At 37.4% G+C, this 17924-nt stretch overlaps 1 non-coding gene across 1 annotated transcript; it reads left to right on the plus strand.

Annotated features, from left to right (window-relative positions):
• The first annotated feature begins 1836 nt into the window (after positions 1-1836).
• LOC111810955 (small nucleolar RNA R71) lies at positions 1837-1942 on the plus strand. Its single transcript, XR_002817471.1, has one exon. It is a non-coding gene; the product is annotated as a small nucleolar RNA R71 (small nucleolar RNA).
• Positions 1943-17924: the final 15982 nt, after the last annotated feature.

Genomic DNA, 17924 nt, shown 5'->3' on the forward strand with positions numbered 1-17924 from the left:
TACAGTTTTTCCAGTTCTGCTTGTTGTTTAGTGCAATTATTCCCGCTGCTGTCTTTTTCTTGTTGCTGTTTTCAACTATTAGTTGCTGGATTCTCTGTCAATTTATAAATTGCTGAGCATTCCTCTACTACTACTGGATATTTAATGTTGTCATTCATATGAAATTCTATTTGTTGGTCATTCATTTTCAACATTATAGTTCCCTTGTGGACATCTACCAATGTTCTTCCGGTTTTCAAAAATGGTTTCCCCAAGATAATTGGTACATCATGATCCGCTTCATAATCTAAAATGATAAAATTTGCTGAAAATATGAATTTGTCAACTTGAATTAGGATATCTTCGATTTTTTCTTCTAGATGAGTGAAAGATCGATCTATTAGTTGAAGGGTGAGGGTAGTTGGTCTAGTTTCACAAATACCTAACTTTTTGTAAATAGACAGCGACATTAGATTAATGCTTGATCCCAAATCATATAATGCTCGACCTAACTTCTTCCCTCCTATTGATATTTGAATTGTGAATGAACTGGGGTCTTTCTCCTTCAGTGGGATCTCGTTTTTCAATATTGCACTACACTCTTCATTCAATGGTACCACCTTGAATTCTTCAAACTTTCTTCTATTGGTTAGCATATCCTTCAAGAATTTCACATAATTTGGCATTTGTTTCAAAGCTTCCACTAATGGTATGTGTATGTGAATTTCCTTAAATATATTCATGAACTTCTCGAAGTGGGCTTCTTCCTTCTTCCTTTTTATTCTTTGTGGAAAAGAAGGTGCTGGTGTGTTTGTTATACTTTCTTGTCCATTGCTGACTGCTGTTTGTGTTTTAGGAGGCTCCATAGTTTATGCATAATTTTTGCTGTGTTCTTTCTGTACAACAGCTTCCTCCTTTCTCTGTTGTATATCAGCAGCTTCTTGAGAGTGACTATCAATGTGTTCTTTAATTTTGACTATCATTGTGTTCTTTAATTTTTTCTCCCCTATTGAGTATTTCTTTCCCACCTCTCAATTCTATTGCTTGGCATTGCTCCATAACCTCTTTTTGGCATTTTGGTGTCTGCTGGCAGCTTACCAAGAGGTCTATTTCGTAACTCATTTGCTAATTGACCTACTTGAACTTCTAAATTTCGCAATGATGCTTGTTGTCTTTGTATCACAACATTATTTTTAGCCATATTAGGCTCTCAAACGATTTTCCCGGTATGTGTTGAGTTTGGCTAGTTCCTTTCCCTTGAGTGTTGGCTTGTTGAGAACCATATGCCAATTGATTTTGTAATCCAAAACCCGAAAGGTAATTTGCTTCAGGTGGCATTTGTTGATTGTATGAGCCTTCTTCCATGAGAAGTTTGGATAGTTTCTTCACCCAAGATTATAAGTATTTGAGAAGGGATTATTTTTCGGGTTGCCTTGACTAGCTTGATTCCCCACATAAAATATTGAGGTTGGATTGCTTGGACATTGATCAAAAGTGTGTTCCTCTCCACAATATACACAAGATTCACCTACCGTCTGGGTCATTACAACAGTTGTATGGGCTGGTGCTTTGGTCATTGAGTCTTGTCCCAATGCTAGGTTTTGTAAAATATTAGTCACCGAAGCTAGTGAGCGTGATAGAGACAAAGCATCAACTTCAAGTACTCCTCGGGTCTTCTTTCTTGGATTGCTTCTCACATCGACCCATTGACAATTGTTAGATGCTATTCTCTCTAAAATCTCATATGCTTCATTGTATGTCTTTGACAAAATAGCAACATTGGCGGAAGCATCCACCACTTGTTTAATAGCAATATTCAATCCATTGTAGAAAGTCTCCATTTGGATACAATGCGGTAGTCCATGGTGAGGACACTTCCTAAGCATCTCCTTGAATCTCTCCCAAGCTTCACTTAGTGTCTCATCTTCAAACTGTTGAAAAGCAACAATCTCATTTTTGAACCGTGCATTTCTAGTGGGTGGAAAATACTTGATTAAAAATTTCTCTGCTAGACTATTCCAAGAATCAATTGTTCCCGGTGCTATGGTATTCAACCATGATTTCGCACCATATTTCAAGGAATAAGGGAATAAGCTCAATCTAATCACGTCTTTATCCACTCCTTGAAATCAAAATGAGTCACTAACTCCCAAAAATGATTTTAGGTGTAGGTGGGGATCTTCCGACGGTAGTCCATGAAATTGCCCAAATGGTTTGCAACATTTGAAACATCAAGGGCATTAGCTCAAATGTGGTTGGTTGCATTTCAGGTCTAATAATGCACGGATTTAGCTCTTCCATAGCTGGGTGTGCATATGCTCGGATTGCTCTTTCTCTGTCATATGCTAAATGAATGGCATTAGCAGTAATTCTCTCTTGATTAGCCATCATCGCTAGATTTTCAAACTCCTGATTTAGTTGGGCCATTTGCTGTATATTCTGTTATGCCATTATCTTTTTATCCCTCAACTTTCATCTAAAGGTTCTCTTTATTTCGGGATCAAAAATAAATTCCAAACTCGTAGGTGGGTTCATGCACAGAATTCTGCAGCAATTAATTCAGCAGTAGAACAACTTACTTTAGCTTCTTTTTGGATCCAACTCACGAAAATCTACAACAAGTAAAATAACCAAATTAGCTTCCCCGGCAACGGTGCCAAAAAATTGGTCGCTTGTGGATGTATATAATAAAATGATGGAAAATTCACAAGAATAACGGTAAGTATACACTATCACAAGTAGCAAGTAATAAGTATCACAAGTAGCAAGTAATAAGTAAATTATCGATTCCACAGAGAACCTATCTTTTTGGTTAATTTAATGGCGGGAAATTAAGGAAGTTTTTGGGTAACATTCAAATGGGTGTTGGTGATTTTGACCAAATAAATAAAACTAAAGCAGAGTGCCACTACTGTACAATAACAGAAAATGATGAGAAAATCAATGATAATGAAGAAGGTTTGGCAAAAAGAGATTAAATAGATAAGTTATTGAGTTTGGTAGGAGATTTTAGTTCTTTTAATAGATTTCCAAGCCCACTTCTCAGGTGATGCATGGTGATTATTTATTTGTAATTTCTATTAACAAGGCTAGAGGGGAAGAATTATTTCTAACCTTTTTATTACCCTTCAAGTCTCCTTGCGATGGAAGTAAAGTATTAAAAGGAAGTTCATTGCTCCCTCTCTTCTCCCGAATAAGAGAACAACTGTGTACGTAAAGTAGCTAATTAAACACACATGTAAATCATTAACAATGACTCTTTAATCAACTAAGATCATACTGCCAACATACTTAAACTATATAAAACTCTCACGCCTCCCCTATAAAGTTTAGCTCTTCATACAAACTGAATTAAATAGAGGAATCCGCATCTCAATCAAGTAAGATTGATGGAATAAAAAAAGAGAATAAGGAAATAGAGAGTTATCCCGCTTTGTTGTCGTTCGTCAATGGAAATTCCCTTCCCTTGAGCTCTTATGTCCACCTCTTTGCCCTAATCAATCCTTGTTGGTCTCCTTTTCCTTCTGCTGTCAACTGACAGGTACTGGATTAGGGTTCTCTTCTTTTTCTTTGATTTCACAACAGTTTATTGCAGTATAGGCTGCTGATGTCTAATCCGATTTTTCTCCTGAAGTGTGGCTCCACTCCTTTTTTGGTATTCTTTTCCTTTTATAATGTTTGTTTCTTCTCATTGAGGGCTGAGAAAGGATAAAATCGTCCACCTAGGATGTTTCTAATTTGGTAGTCAATGACCCACGTGGACTGCTGATGTGGATTAAAATTTTTCGGTCATTCCCGAAAAGTTTGCTTTCCGGATTGCTTCAGCATAAGGTTCACAATCCCACGCATGTGATAGATTATGAGCCCTTGGAGGTGGTAGAAGACTTTAGTTACGAAGAAAGACCCGTGAGGGTCTTGACATGTGAAGTACAAACTTTATGCACCAAGGACATTGCTTTTGTCCCAGTGTTGTGGAGAAACTAGCAAATAAAGGAGGCTACGTGGGAACGGGAGGACGAAATGAGGAGAAATACCCATAACCATTTTTTAATGTAGACACTTTCGAGGACGAAGGTCCTTTTTAGGAGGGTATAATGTAACGATAGATATTTAAAAAAAAAATCAAACCTCGTTGAAAATCGCTAGATATCTGGCAAGGCGCTCTTTTCGCAGATTCAAACTGTAACATGCCCCTTCATAAACTCCCAACTCACACCCTCCATAACCAGCACAATCTTGGCTTCACTCTAAAACTTGCACACGTAGCCGAGAGAGAAAAGAGATAGAGAGAAAGAGAATCCTCACCGGCGGATCTCACGCCGATGACGTAATTTCTTACTCTTCAAGAAAGCCTCAACGTGGTAGTGGATGTAGCAGATCATAAGGAGTGTCGTTGTCACCATAGATAGCGTTATTGAATGAAGGAGGCGTTGTCGGAGATAAGTCATAAACGACCCACAAGAGAATCATCAAGAGTCGGGTTGAGAAGATGTGATCCATGGGTTGAACACTTAGACTCAGGTATGGCCCATGGACCCACTCGCAACCTTCTTCAACCCAACCTAGAAGCGTACGACCTACGACCAAACGGCCCAACCACTCTTCCACTGCCTAGACCAAAAGCGTGAAGTCCGATCTGCTTGTCGACCCGAAGTCTGTGCCTCAACATGAGTGACGACCCACGCCCCCTCAGCACCACACGTGCCTTGCACGTGTCCTGCTCCCAATCGCGGCTCATCTTGGCTCGGCTTGGCGACTCTACTTGATGGCTTAAATGACTCGATATTCACATTTTATATCGTTTTCTAAGTTTTTGACTCCCCCGAAGTCATTTTAGACCTTATTGAGGCTATTTAAGGTTAGTAAGACTCCTTTTTGCTAAAAAAAAAAATACTTTTGAAATAAAATTAGGAGTAATCAATTCACTTAGCTATAGTATGTGTAATCGCATGTCCTCGAGAATGTGATATGGGTTAGTATAGGTGAAGTTATATATTTGAAGAATAGTTCCGAAGCAACTACAGAATAGTTAGGGACTTCGACTAAGACCAAATAAGTAAGTGGCCTTACGGTTAGAGTTGGACAAGTGACGTTACGGTTAAGTTCCTAAATTATATTTTTTTAAAAGTTTGTGTCTACTCGATTAACTTTCAAAAATATTTAATAAATTCTAAAATTTGATCTATTAAACTTAAATTGAATTTCGTGTAATAACTCTATAAATTTTTCAATATTTAAAAGTTCAATGTATAAATAGACCTAAAAACTTCATTTCAAAATGTAATGATTTTGCAATAAAAGAATAAAATCTGAGTTGCAAGAGACTTCCAATTTTGGGTGCTAAAATTTTATTATAAAAATGAAGAAAAGTGGAGAGAAAAAACCAGGCAGGCATCGTAGAAGAAGAGAGAAAAATGGGTTTGAATTCATCACATATGGAATGTTTAGTGTTGATTACCATTTTATTTTGCATTACAAAATGTTATGCCCAAAATGTGTTCAATATCATGCAATTTGGTGCAAGAAATGATGGACGAACCGATAGCACTCACGTAAACCTTCTTTTTCTTATTTTATTTTGTGAAATTCATCGTCAGCTTATGAAGAGAACGATACATTTCTTATAGAGGTGTGGAAACCTCTTCCTAACAGGCGTGTTTTAAAATCGTAAGGCGGACCGACAATATTTGTTACTGTGGGCTTGAGCTCTTATATGTTTTATATTTCTTTTAAAAGTTTTTGAGAAACAGAAGAATTAGAAGCCAAAGAATTCTTAAAATTTTTACGTTATTTTCAAAACGTGATAGAACTTTTTGAAACAATAAGATGAGAGTTTCTTAGGTCTCATTTCTTGTTTTTTACTTTTTCTTTGTTTTATTATCGATCTCATGTGTACACATTTTAAAAATTCTAACCAATATTTTTTTAAATAAAAAAAGTAATTAAAAAAAACATGGTTTTTTCTTTTGAAATTTTGATAACAATCCCACAGCGGAAAACAATATCAAAGGGAGATTAGCTATTGTCTGTTTCTAGGTTAAGAAAATAAAAGGCTTATTTGATCGTTAAGTGTTTTTTTTTTTAATTTAAATTTAAAAGAATTACAAAAAAAAAAAAAAAAAAAAAAAAAAAAAAAATCCAAAACTAATAAAATTAAAAGTTTAGGTTATTTTGTTGAAAGAAGATTATAAAAGGTTACTTGGTTTGTATAGGCATTGAGTAAGGCATGGAGCCAAGCTTGTTGGCGTGATGGAGGTGGTGTAGTTTTAGTACCAGATGGGAGGTTTCTAATTCTTCCGTTGGTGCTTAAAGGTCGATGCAAAGGATCCATTGGTCTACGGATTAATGGCGAATTGTTGGCTCCTATCGACCAACATTTCGCCACTGGCCAAACTTGACTGAGTATCTATGAAGTCGACAACTTTTTTGTCGACGGTTATGGCAGCTTGAACGGCCGCGGTTCTTCAGCTTGGTCTATCAAAACTTTTAACCGTCCGATTGTAAATCCTTTTCTCGATTTTTTGGTTAAAGTGTTAGATGGAATAGGAATTCACTTTTTTTTCTTTTTTTAAAGTTATTTGTTTAGTGACCGTGAAAGTGTTTATATGTAGTCTATGAAACTCAATAAAATCAACCATGCGAGAATTACGGGTATAACATCGTACAATAGTAAATACTTCCATTTTGGTGTGCATGGATGTAGTGATGTCACGTTTGATCACATTAGAGTAATGGCTCTAGAAGATAGCCCCAACACAGATGGAATCCACATTTCCAAGTCAAGTGTTATCAACATTGTGCATTCAAGATTCGAAACGGGAGACGATTGCATCTCTCTTGGTCCTGGAAGTAAATTCATCAAAATAACAGACGTCCAGTGTGGTCCAGGTCATGGAGTTAGCATCGATAGCCTCGGAAAGTACCCAAATGAAGAAGATGTCTCTGAAGTCATAGTAAGAGACTCCACATTTGTTGGCACAAACAACGGTGTGAGGATTAAAATATGGTCATCTTCACTTCCTAGTTTTGTTACCAAGATCGCTTTTCTCAATCTCGAAATGAAGGACGTAAAAAGTCCTATTGTCATTGATAAAAAATATTGCCTTGATTGCAACAGAAATAAAATGGTATATATATTCAAATTTGATAGTCTTTGGATAAAGTGAAATTGAAAATGGTATTAATGAATGTTGTTTGTGGTCGACAGAGTAACTCAAAAGTGAAGATTCGAGACGGAGATATGAAAATATACAGGGGATTTCAACGACCCAAGTATGGATAAATTTGGAATGCAGCCAAGTTTTACCATGCGAAGGCATAGTGTTGGGTAACATTAACCTTCCCTTCAAGGGTGCTCGCCAACCAACTTCCATTTGTAATAATGTGAAGGGCCATGCTTTTGGCAAACAATTTCCAAACTCTTGCCTTTAATTACTTTGTGTTCTTCGTTCTTCCTTAAATTAAAAATAATTAGAACCCAAAGTAAGGTTCCATACAGTAATAATATATATATCTTTTTTTTTAGATAACTTCAAATTCGTCCCAATGTTACTATATAGTATATATACATGATGGTAGAAAAGAAGAATGTACAATAGAGTAAACACAGCACACGATCGACCATGTTCTATTTGTTCCACCATAGATGTAACTCAAAAAAATTGGTCGTTGGCTCTCTACGTGGATCGTTGAACCGAGCAAGTTTTTGTTGTTGGTTGAAGATCATAATCGAAGAAGAGATGTTAGAGCATATTTGGGATGACAAGACACCGAAAGAAGCATGGGACACGTTTGTGCTGTTGCTCTAAAAAAAGAACGATACGAGGCTACAAATTCTAGAGAATGAGTTTTTGTCAATTTCAGAACGTGACATGACAATTGCTCAGTAATTTCACAAGGTCAAATCAATCTGCCAGGAGATTACTGAACTAGACTCGAAGTCCGCCATTAGAGAATCTCGAATGAAGAGAATCATTATCCACGGATTGCGACCAGAACATAGAATCTTCGTTATTGCTGTACAAGGATGCCCTTCTCAACCATCACTTGTAGAGTTTGAAGATTTGTTAGCCAACCAAGAAGCCATGACTAAACAAATGAGAGACATCACATTTAAGGAAGAAGAAGCACTATACACAAGTGAAAGTTGGAGCAACAAGAAGTCGTCTACCAAACGTGGATACAAAAATGGTGACAAAAGAAGAAGTCATGAAGGAACTGCACAATCTGAGAGAGCTTAAAAGAATGACAACATGAGTTCTCAACGAAAGAGATTTGAAGGTAAGTGCTACAATTGCGGGAAGAAGGGCCACATGTCCAGATATTGTTGGTCCAAGAAAAAGTTTGTCGAAAGCAATGTGGCATCCTCCAACATAGAGATTGAGGAGGAATGGGATGCAGAGGCAATCTGTGTCATAGGAGAAGACTTGCTAGCGCTCATGGGAATGATGTGAGAACATATCGAACGAGGACGACTGAATCATTGATTTAGGATGCTCAAACCACATGATTAACGATCAAAGTGATGCAATGGAAGAGGGGTGGCCCTCAGAGAAAGAAGTATTACCAGGCTTGGACATTGAAGAAATTCTTCAACAGGTGATGGGGGAGAAAAACTGAAGAAATTCTTTCACAGAAGATGGGGGAGCAAATTATATACATTTGCTTAAATGCTGGTGTGCCTGGAGATTTGAGTGACATTGATGTTGATGAGCAAGAAGTGACTCAACCAAGTGAACCTGATGAAAAGGAAAGGACACCTCAACAACTTAGACACTCAGAAATAATCCAAAAGCCAAATCCGGAATATGCCAACGAAGTTATTATACAAGACAAAGTTAAAGAGCTAGAGACGTATGGAGAAACATCACCAAATACGGCTTGGCAGCAGACAATGGAGGACAAAATTATAGCCTTGGAGAAAAATCAAAATTGGGAACTAGTGCCAAGATCAGGAGAGGTTAAATCCTCTTTTGCAAGTTGAGTTACAAAATAAAGTATACCCCCAATGGATCAATTGTGAGATACAAAGCTCAGACGGTAGAACCAAGGTTCTCTCAACAATATGGACTAGACAATGATTTAATTTAGTCCATTGACGAAAATCACTATTGTACACGTTTCTCTAGTACTTTTGGTAAATAAAAATTGGAAATTATGGCAGATGGATATGAAGAATACTTTCCTGAACAGAGAGTTAAACAGAGAGTTCTACATGAACCAACCAAATGCATTCGAAAATGAAGTTGGAGTCATTAGTCAGTATATGCAAAGTCCGAAGAAGCCTCATTTTGATGCGACTCGACGGACCTTGAGATATGTTAAAGGATATCACGATACTCAAAGATCAAGCACCAGGTCTGTATTCAAGAACAATTTTTTGGTGTAGGAAAAGACAACCAACGGGATCATTGTCAACTAGAGAAGCAGAGTACAGAGCCACTCAGAAAAGTACATGGCTAAAACTCTTGATGGAAGATTGGCACCAGAAAATTGACTATTCAATACCACTTCATTGCGACAACCAATCTGCGATTCGCCTAACATAAAATCTGGTGTTTCATGTTAGAACAAAGCATGTGGAGAGGCACTACCATTCCATTAGAGAGAAAGTTCTGAAGGAAGAAAACGAGATGCAGCAGATCAAGACAGATGACCAAATGGCAGGCTTGTTTACAAAAGGGTTAACATGAGAGCTTTCGTTGTCAGCTCAACATGGTGCAGCGATTGAGGACTAGTGCTGAGGGGGAGTGTTAAAATATCATCACTATCCCAATAGAGCCAAACTCAATAATTGTATGAGACCATCTCTACTTATTATTTAACTCTTTTAGAATAAAAATAACTAGATATTGTAGGGAAGAGAGGTAGATATTTTAGGAAAAAGATTTAGATTTGTTAGGGTTAGATTGTGGGTAGGTTTTATAACTATATATTGTAGGGGAGAGAGGTAATATTTTAGGAAAAAGATTTAGATTTGTTAGGCTTAGATTGTGGGTAGGTTTCAGTATAAATATCCCTCTACCCTAAGTAGTTTATCATCCCAAGAAATACAAAATAGTAGTATGCTAGAAGGTGTGTTGTACAAAGTAGTAGTATTCTACAAAGTGTATTGTAATCTCTTTTTGATATGTCTTAATAAAGAGTGCGAGTGTTTCCCACCGAGAGTTGTGTTCAACACTTTCTATTATGAATCCTTTGTTATTTTATTAAGTTTTTACAAGATTATTAAGGATGATACTATTTGCTTAAGTTCAAACTAAATGATTGGTGTTAAATAATTTTTGTTTTTTTGTGCTCTTAACATGATTAAATCAGTAGTTGACTAAATAAGGAGGTTAAGGATAATCACTTAAAAATACAATAGTTTTTAATATAGATAGGTTTATAGAATGTCCTAATCCAGCATAATCTAACCACCGAAGAATGTGCATGCTAGCACGTTTTATCAATCTTACAAATATTGCTCAAAGAAAGGCTGAGTGTGTCTGTAACGGATCAGAAAAAAAAAAAAAGGTCGTCGGCAGGACTGAAACGGTCGTCGACGTTCGCCGGAGTTTTCGTTCGCACACGACCCACAAAGAGCGCCCGACGCCGGGGTCACCACAGAAACCAAACCCGACCTTTAGGTACCTCCAAGACACCTGCCGAGAAGAAAAATAGTGAGAAAACGAGAAAGACAGTGAGAAAATCTGACGAAGCTACGGCAAAGCCAAACCCTACGAAATCGACGTTGAAACCTCCTATTTACGCAACGAAAATAATCCCAAAGACTTTTACACACACCAGGGATAGATTTAGACGATTCCTACACGTTGTATACTGTAGGATAAGGGAGACAGAACGTCGGATTTCCGAACCCTCTCAGATCCGGGAGTGTTAGGCCTTTACGAACCAAACAAATACCAAAAATGGAATTAGGGGGAGAAGGAGACTCGAAAATGGAGGAAAAATGAGGCCAAAAGGACATCGAAACGACGTTATCGGGGAGAGAGAGAGAGGTCACCGAAAAATTTCGTGTAACCGAGCGAAGAAGACGAAGTCCGACCAGAGGGGCAGACTCCCGCGACTCGAATAGAGTCAACCCATTCCAGTCCAAACCTCAGCCGACGACACCCCCGCGGCCCAGTCGCCTCATTCCAAACCAGAAAGCCCAATTTCGGCCTAACCCATCAGCCGCGACCCGAGACCAAAAACCCAGCCGACCCAAGACCTGCAAGCCCAATCCAATACCCGACGCTCATAGCTCAGCCCACCTGCAGACGTTTCCTCTCAGTCTAGGCCCGATCCATCACTCGCGGTCAACCCAGACCTGCGACTACAACTGAAAACCCGCACACTTGACTCAACAACCCGCGCCTCGACCCGAGACCACTTCACACGCGTTGCCCTCTGGTTGTGCCACGTGGCACGTCTGTAGCGCGACACCCCTTGGCTCCGGTGGCTTAATCGGCTCGGCGGTGGCTTCTCGGCTTTGGTGACTTATTTGGCTCGAAAAACCTATTTCTGAACTATTTGTCACCGTTCTGACCCTCTCGAACTTAGTTTCGACCCCGTTTAAGGTAAAATAGATCATTTTAAGGTCGTATTTCACAAATTCAAGTTGGAAATTAATTATGTTTGTGAAATACTAACGAAGGTGTTGAATGATCCAATAGGAACCAACCACCAACGGGAGCGTAGGACGTATACAAGGAGCTTGGAGCTTATGTTTATATTTTAGGCAGTACTTCGGCTAAGGCCAAGTAAGTGGCTCACCCGTCGTAGGTTACGCGTTGTTTGTTGTATGTTGGCACGTGCCCGTGGGTTCGCACGTGTCATTAAATTGTATGCTAGACTGTTGTGCTTAAGTATGTAATCTTGTGAACGTGAATGCATGTTGTTTAGTATGATGTGATATGTAGTGCTTATGACGTTTATGATGTTCCTAAATGATTATGGCATGATTGTACGTAATATTTGTATGTATATAGCATGTTATGAATGACATGATATCACGATAAATGAAATGAAATGTAACCCCGTTAGGATTATGTATGATACGTAGACTAAAAAAATGCGAAATGACATGTTAAGCATTAAAGATGATAGTGGGGTTATTCATTAATGATAAAAGTAGAAATATTGGGGAGCTCATGCATTATATATGCTCATGCATTTGGGGGATACCCCTATTCCATCACGAGGGTACGGACGCGAACATCCAATGGCATGACAACGATCGTTATGTTTTGCATAGCGCTGTCGTGACGGTTACTAGTTCTAACGGGTGTCCGGCCTAAGGAGCTCCCAGAATATGCTCGCCCGACAAGGAAAGTGGCCCAGCGGTGTGCGAACTGGCTGGTGAGCCCATACTCGCACGTATGGGCTGTGTGTAGAGTATATGGTACATGTCCAAATTACCCGTTAGAACAGCATCGTAGGAGGACAGATTGAAAGATAGGTCCCATCATCTCATTGCATGTGATTGTTGCATAACCCCGATAGGGGGTCACTTACTGAGTATTCTAGAAATACTCAAGCCTCGTGCTACTATATTTTTCAGATAAAGGCAAGGCTCCCATGTGAGATCGACGGCGACATCGCACACCCCGGGACCGTGGCACATGCATAGGATAGTTGTTTTCCATTTTGTAGTATAAGTTAGTATAGGTTGAATTTTGGTTGCATTCAAAGGATAGGTTAGTTTAGGTTGAATTCCCGTTTGCATCATTGGTATAGGTTAGAATAGGTTGAATTGTAATCGCATAATAAATCATAGGGTAGTATAAGACAGTTGTTTTTTTTTTTCCCCTTTCTTTCCCCTTTCTTTCCCTGGTATTCTTTCACGAGGTAATAAAAGACCAGCGTAAGTCGCATTTATGATAAGAGCCCATTTAATGTAAATTCCGCATTTCAAGGTATAATAATGACCTTAAATTATAGGTAAAATTTAGGGTCCTTACAGTGTCATGACCCGATTTTTGAGACTTCGAAGCAAGGATTGCAACTTAAAACAAGTTGAAAACGATGGTGTTACTATAAACCGTGCATAAGCAATTTGGATGTTAGACACGCTAAGTACATTAATTGTAGTAAATTAGCTAGCATGTTCAAAAATATTAAAACTCAATGAGTTTGAATACTAACATTTTGTAGTTCAAATTCCTCTTTCCTCACGAACCGGTTTCAAACCACCACTAGTGTCTTCCCTTCGGCCTTAGAACTGGATTGTGGAATCCGGTGAGTGATTAAACTTGATAGGAATTTAGTATAGGTAAAGAGAATGTTTTTGAGAGATTTTCTCAAAAGTTCTCTAGAAGAATTTCCATGTAACTTGAATAGAGTCATATTTGCATCTTCATCCAAATTTGAGATTACCAAATTTTGACCCTCAAAATTCCACTCAAATTTCTGGGATTAGTTAACCAAATTCCACTGAAAATTCCACTCAATTAACCAAATTTTGACACTCAAAATTCCATTTAAACTTTTGGGTTTATTGGGCAAACATGCAAGTTTGGTTAAACTAAATTTTGACACTCAAAATTCCACTTAAATTTGTGGGATTATGTGGCAAACATGCATGTTTGGTTAAAATCATAGATTGACACTTCATATTCCACTAACTCAAAAGTGAAGTCAACATTTTGACTTTCTTTATTTTTAATTCAACAATTAATTTAAATAATTAATTTTAAATAAAAATAATATTAAATGATTAATTAAACAATTTAATTAATATTTAACATTAAAGCAAATGCCAATCCCAATCCATTTGGGTACATATTGATTATGAATCTCTATTCATAATTAAAATATTTAAATCTTATTTAAATATCTCCAATTCTGTCTTTTTGTTTAATTCATAATTAAAACAAAATGCGGTTAAATATATCGTATATATTTAGCGTATATTCCCTAATTTGAATTCGAACACTTCGAACTCACTCGTCATACTATTCTAAGGTTTAGTTCAATATGAGCTAGCAGTGGGACCTAATGGACCTACAGATCATGGGCTCCAACCTTCCGAGTTGAACCGACTAAACTCATTAACCTTGTTAACCAACATTCGTTAACTACTAGGACACTCCACTATAGCCTAGTAGTTGCACTCCCCTCACTATAGATATATTTCTGTCCATTTGATGTAACCATATTAGTAAGTCAATCCTTCACAGGTTGTTCATAAGTAGAGCTAGGTTAATTTATCGTTTTACCCCTAAAGTTACTTCTTGTTTCTTAAGTCCCACTGATCCTCTAATGAACAATTGGTTTGTGGTCCAACCACCAAACTGAATCCCTCTCGGGCCAATAAGAGTGTGGGGTCCCTTGTTCAAGAGCTTAATACTTAAGGGAACAACCTCTCTACTATCCCTAAAAATGGGTTGGAGTGAATTCCATCTTACACCCTATGTCCCCAGCTATCACCCAGTCTTACCCCTGAAATGGGAGGCTTATTGAGTCGGCGAACTCGGGCCACTCTCACCCCATGCAAATCTAAGGATAATTCCGAATAAACAGGAGTTCATAGTTAGCTCAGGACTAAGATCGAGTTACCTTGGTCATCGAATGAAAAAATCAGTCTCAACAGTAAACGACATTATAAAGTGAGAGTGGTTTTGCTTCATGATCCGATCTTATGCAATACTCATTGTATAGGATGCCCCACTCACATGTCTCCACATGTACAATTTAGTGATCACATTGTTTATATCATATACAAAAGTGGGCCGCATCCATAGTGTCCCCAGAATAAGGTACTCAGCCTTACCCTGTACTATAATTGTTTATATCATATACAAAAGTGGGCCGCATCCATAGTGTCCCCAGAATAAGGTTCTCAGCCTTATCTCTGTACTATAGATCATTTTGACTATATACTTGAACTTGATCCACTCTTATGTCTCTATCATCAAGTAATCATGCTATAGCCCGAGTGTTCTTAGTTTATAGAATTTAGATTAATGATCGTAAAATTCACTTTATTCAATAACAATCTTTACTGAATAAACATCAATAATAACTTTATTGAAAACAGAATATGTTTTTGTTTACCAACTATGAGTTTTTGGACATAAAACCCAACAGAAAATATGGTAAAAATTTTCAAATTTAAAATAAAATGGATTTAAAATATGATATAAAATAAGGTGTCTCAATCATCACATAAAAAAATCATGGTATGACAAGATTGTATGATAAATATTTGGATTTAGGGAGGTTTCATTGTATTTTTTAATATAAAAGTAATATTTTTAAGTTTTTAAGTTACAATAAGTTAATAGTCATTGTGGTATTGATTGACATGAGAGTTACCATTACTTTAATGTTTATTTTTAAGATTATAAATAGTCATTCATGATGTTGCTCTAGGAGGAAGATTTTGGATATAAAATAGAAAGTTGCATATTATGCTTCTTAAGCCACATGCTTGTTCTTTTACATTTCTTGTGTTTAAATTTGCATGCTAGAATCATTCAAATAGTTTTGATCAAGCTATCTTGTAGAGTGATTCGAATCACAAGTTTAGAAACGAGTTTTTCTTACCCTTTATTAGATAATCTAAATAATTTGTTTCAAAACTTTATCTTATATTGATTTTTAATCGTTTTTTGGGTTCTTCGATAATTTAGATCTAGAGGTAAAAACATGATATTTACTACCTTAAAAAAGAAGTTTAATTTTAAATAAAAAATCAATGCAAAGTAACAAAAGAGTTTTGGAGATTGTGGATATGGCTTTTTGTGGCTCCAACTCAAGATATCGGTTGCCGCCACCCTTCTTTTTTTTTTTACGATTCTGGATAGTAACAAAATTATTAATAAATGTAACAGAAAGAGGAAAATCAGACGTTAATTTATTGATTGAAAGAAGATTTTTAGTGAGATGAGGGACAATCAAGACATCTAATTAGTGAATATTTGGAACATGAGAAAGATACCGGTGTAGGTAATGGGTAGGAATGCACCGTTTCCTACGATCACAGAGTCCTTACCTATTAATTTTTAGACTGATCCAAAATAGATGGGTCAGCGGTCATATGGGCCGAAGCTCCAATGTCCAAAAACCAATCAAGAGCATCGGGTTCAGCAATAGAATAGGATGTGTTGAAGGCTTCAGCAAGGTGAACATGAGTAGAATCAGACCGAACATACCGTTGGTGGCAGCGGTCAACATAATGGCCCTCTGTGCGGCTTATTTGGCAGCGAGGTGGTTGACGACCCTGACCTGAGTGGGTTCATCCTCGATTGGAAGAGTTACTTGTAACGACCCTAAATTTCCACATACTCAGAGTCGCTACTAACATCTCATGCTCATCTATAATGCGGAAATATAACTCTTACATAAACATAATTGATAACGTAAACTTAAAAAAAAAACGTTTAAAACAACTTCTTCTCTGGAAAACACAGCCATGGTCTTACGTGTTTAAATATGAAATACTGAAATTTAGAGAAAACAAAAACAAAAACAAAATAATTTAAAACAATGAAATGCACAACAACCTAATCTAACTTAAGACTAGAATTTTAAATATGAATCTACCCTATGCACGTGCCACAATCTCTGCTCGCGATGCCGCCGTCCTTCGTACAAGTGCGCCTTGCCTTTACCTGAAAAATGATGTGGCACACGGCCTGAGTATTTCAAAGAATACTCAGTAAGTGGCCCCACTATAGGGACCATGCAAATGGAAACACATGTAATCATGATTTAGGGACCTATCTCTAAGCATCTTAGGGGTGGCCTCCAATCTCGGACAAATTGGATGTGTAGTACTTCTCTACACACGACTCACACGTGCGAGTGTGAATCTCTAGGGCACTCGCACACTCCCTGGACCCTCTGGTCAAGCTAATCTGTAGCGACGTCCAGAGGTCAACGGAACCCCATAGTGTCATGCACCTCATGAACACCCTCATCTGTGTGCTTTCGCACCTGTGCGCATTCGCGCAGATCGTACGGTGCGCGTCCGCACTCATCATCTCTAGGGGAAGTAGCCCTATGCTTATGAACATACAATATGCATGAGGTCCCTTTAAATCCATCATAATGTCTCTTCTGACACAACCCTCTAGTCTCATCTCTTTGTTACTCTAGGTAACACATACTCGTGGATATTTATATTAATATCATTTTCACGCTCTTAGGGTTGTGTTCTATGTCGATCTAACGACATGATGCAATATGACACTCATCATCATATAGCATGCTCAATATGGAAAACGTCATCATATTAAGGTAAACGTCACGCAATCATCATACTCATCATATTGCCACAAAGTTCATCAAACATATCAAGTACGACATTCATCAAAATATATATATACTGAGCACATCATCAGGTATCATAACCCACACATCATCATAACTCATACATCATCGAAGTCATACATCATACATCATCATAACTCATATACCGCATTGTACGACATAGTTCATACATTATTGTAACTCATACAATTTTTAGCCTATCCTATAGTAAGGCCACTTACCTGGTTGGCCTAAGCCGAAGTATTCCCTAATTTAATTAACGTAAGCTCCCGTTCCTCGTGATTTCACATTTCGTTAGCATTTCACATTTTAATTAATAATCCAACTAATAATGTGAAATACAGCTCTAAAACGGTCTCAGTAAAAATCGAATTCCACGTTTTCATTGTTTCTAAATTTTGGTTGGGTAGTAAAACTTAAATTGAAAATATGTCAATATTATTCCATGGTGCTTCAATCATTCAATCCAACTATGGTTTGTTATAATATTATATTCTCTCGTTACAAATAATAATAATTTCTCACATCTTCCATTTTCCTTCTCCCTGTTGTACCACTTTTGTTTCTCCTCTCTCTGTCTTCTTTTTTCTTTCATATGAATGACTATGAAATTATAAAATAATATTCTCAATTCTGTTTTGTCTTTACTAGTATGACTATCCATTAACCGGAGCCATTTTCAATTT

The sequence above is a fragment of the Cucurbita pepo genome, chromosome 14, assembly GCF_057944985.1.
Source record: "Cucurbita pepo subsp. pepo isolate OVF chromosome 14, ASM5794498v1, whole genome shotgun sequence".
Taxonomy (NCBI): domain Eukaryota; kingdom Viridiplantae; phylum Streptophyta; class Magnoliopsida; order Cucurbitales; family Cucurbitaceae; genus Cucurbita; species Cucurbita pepo.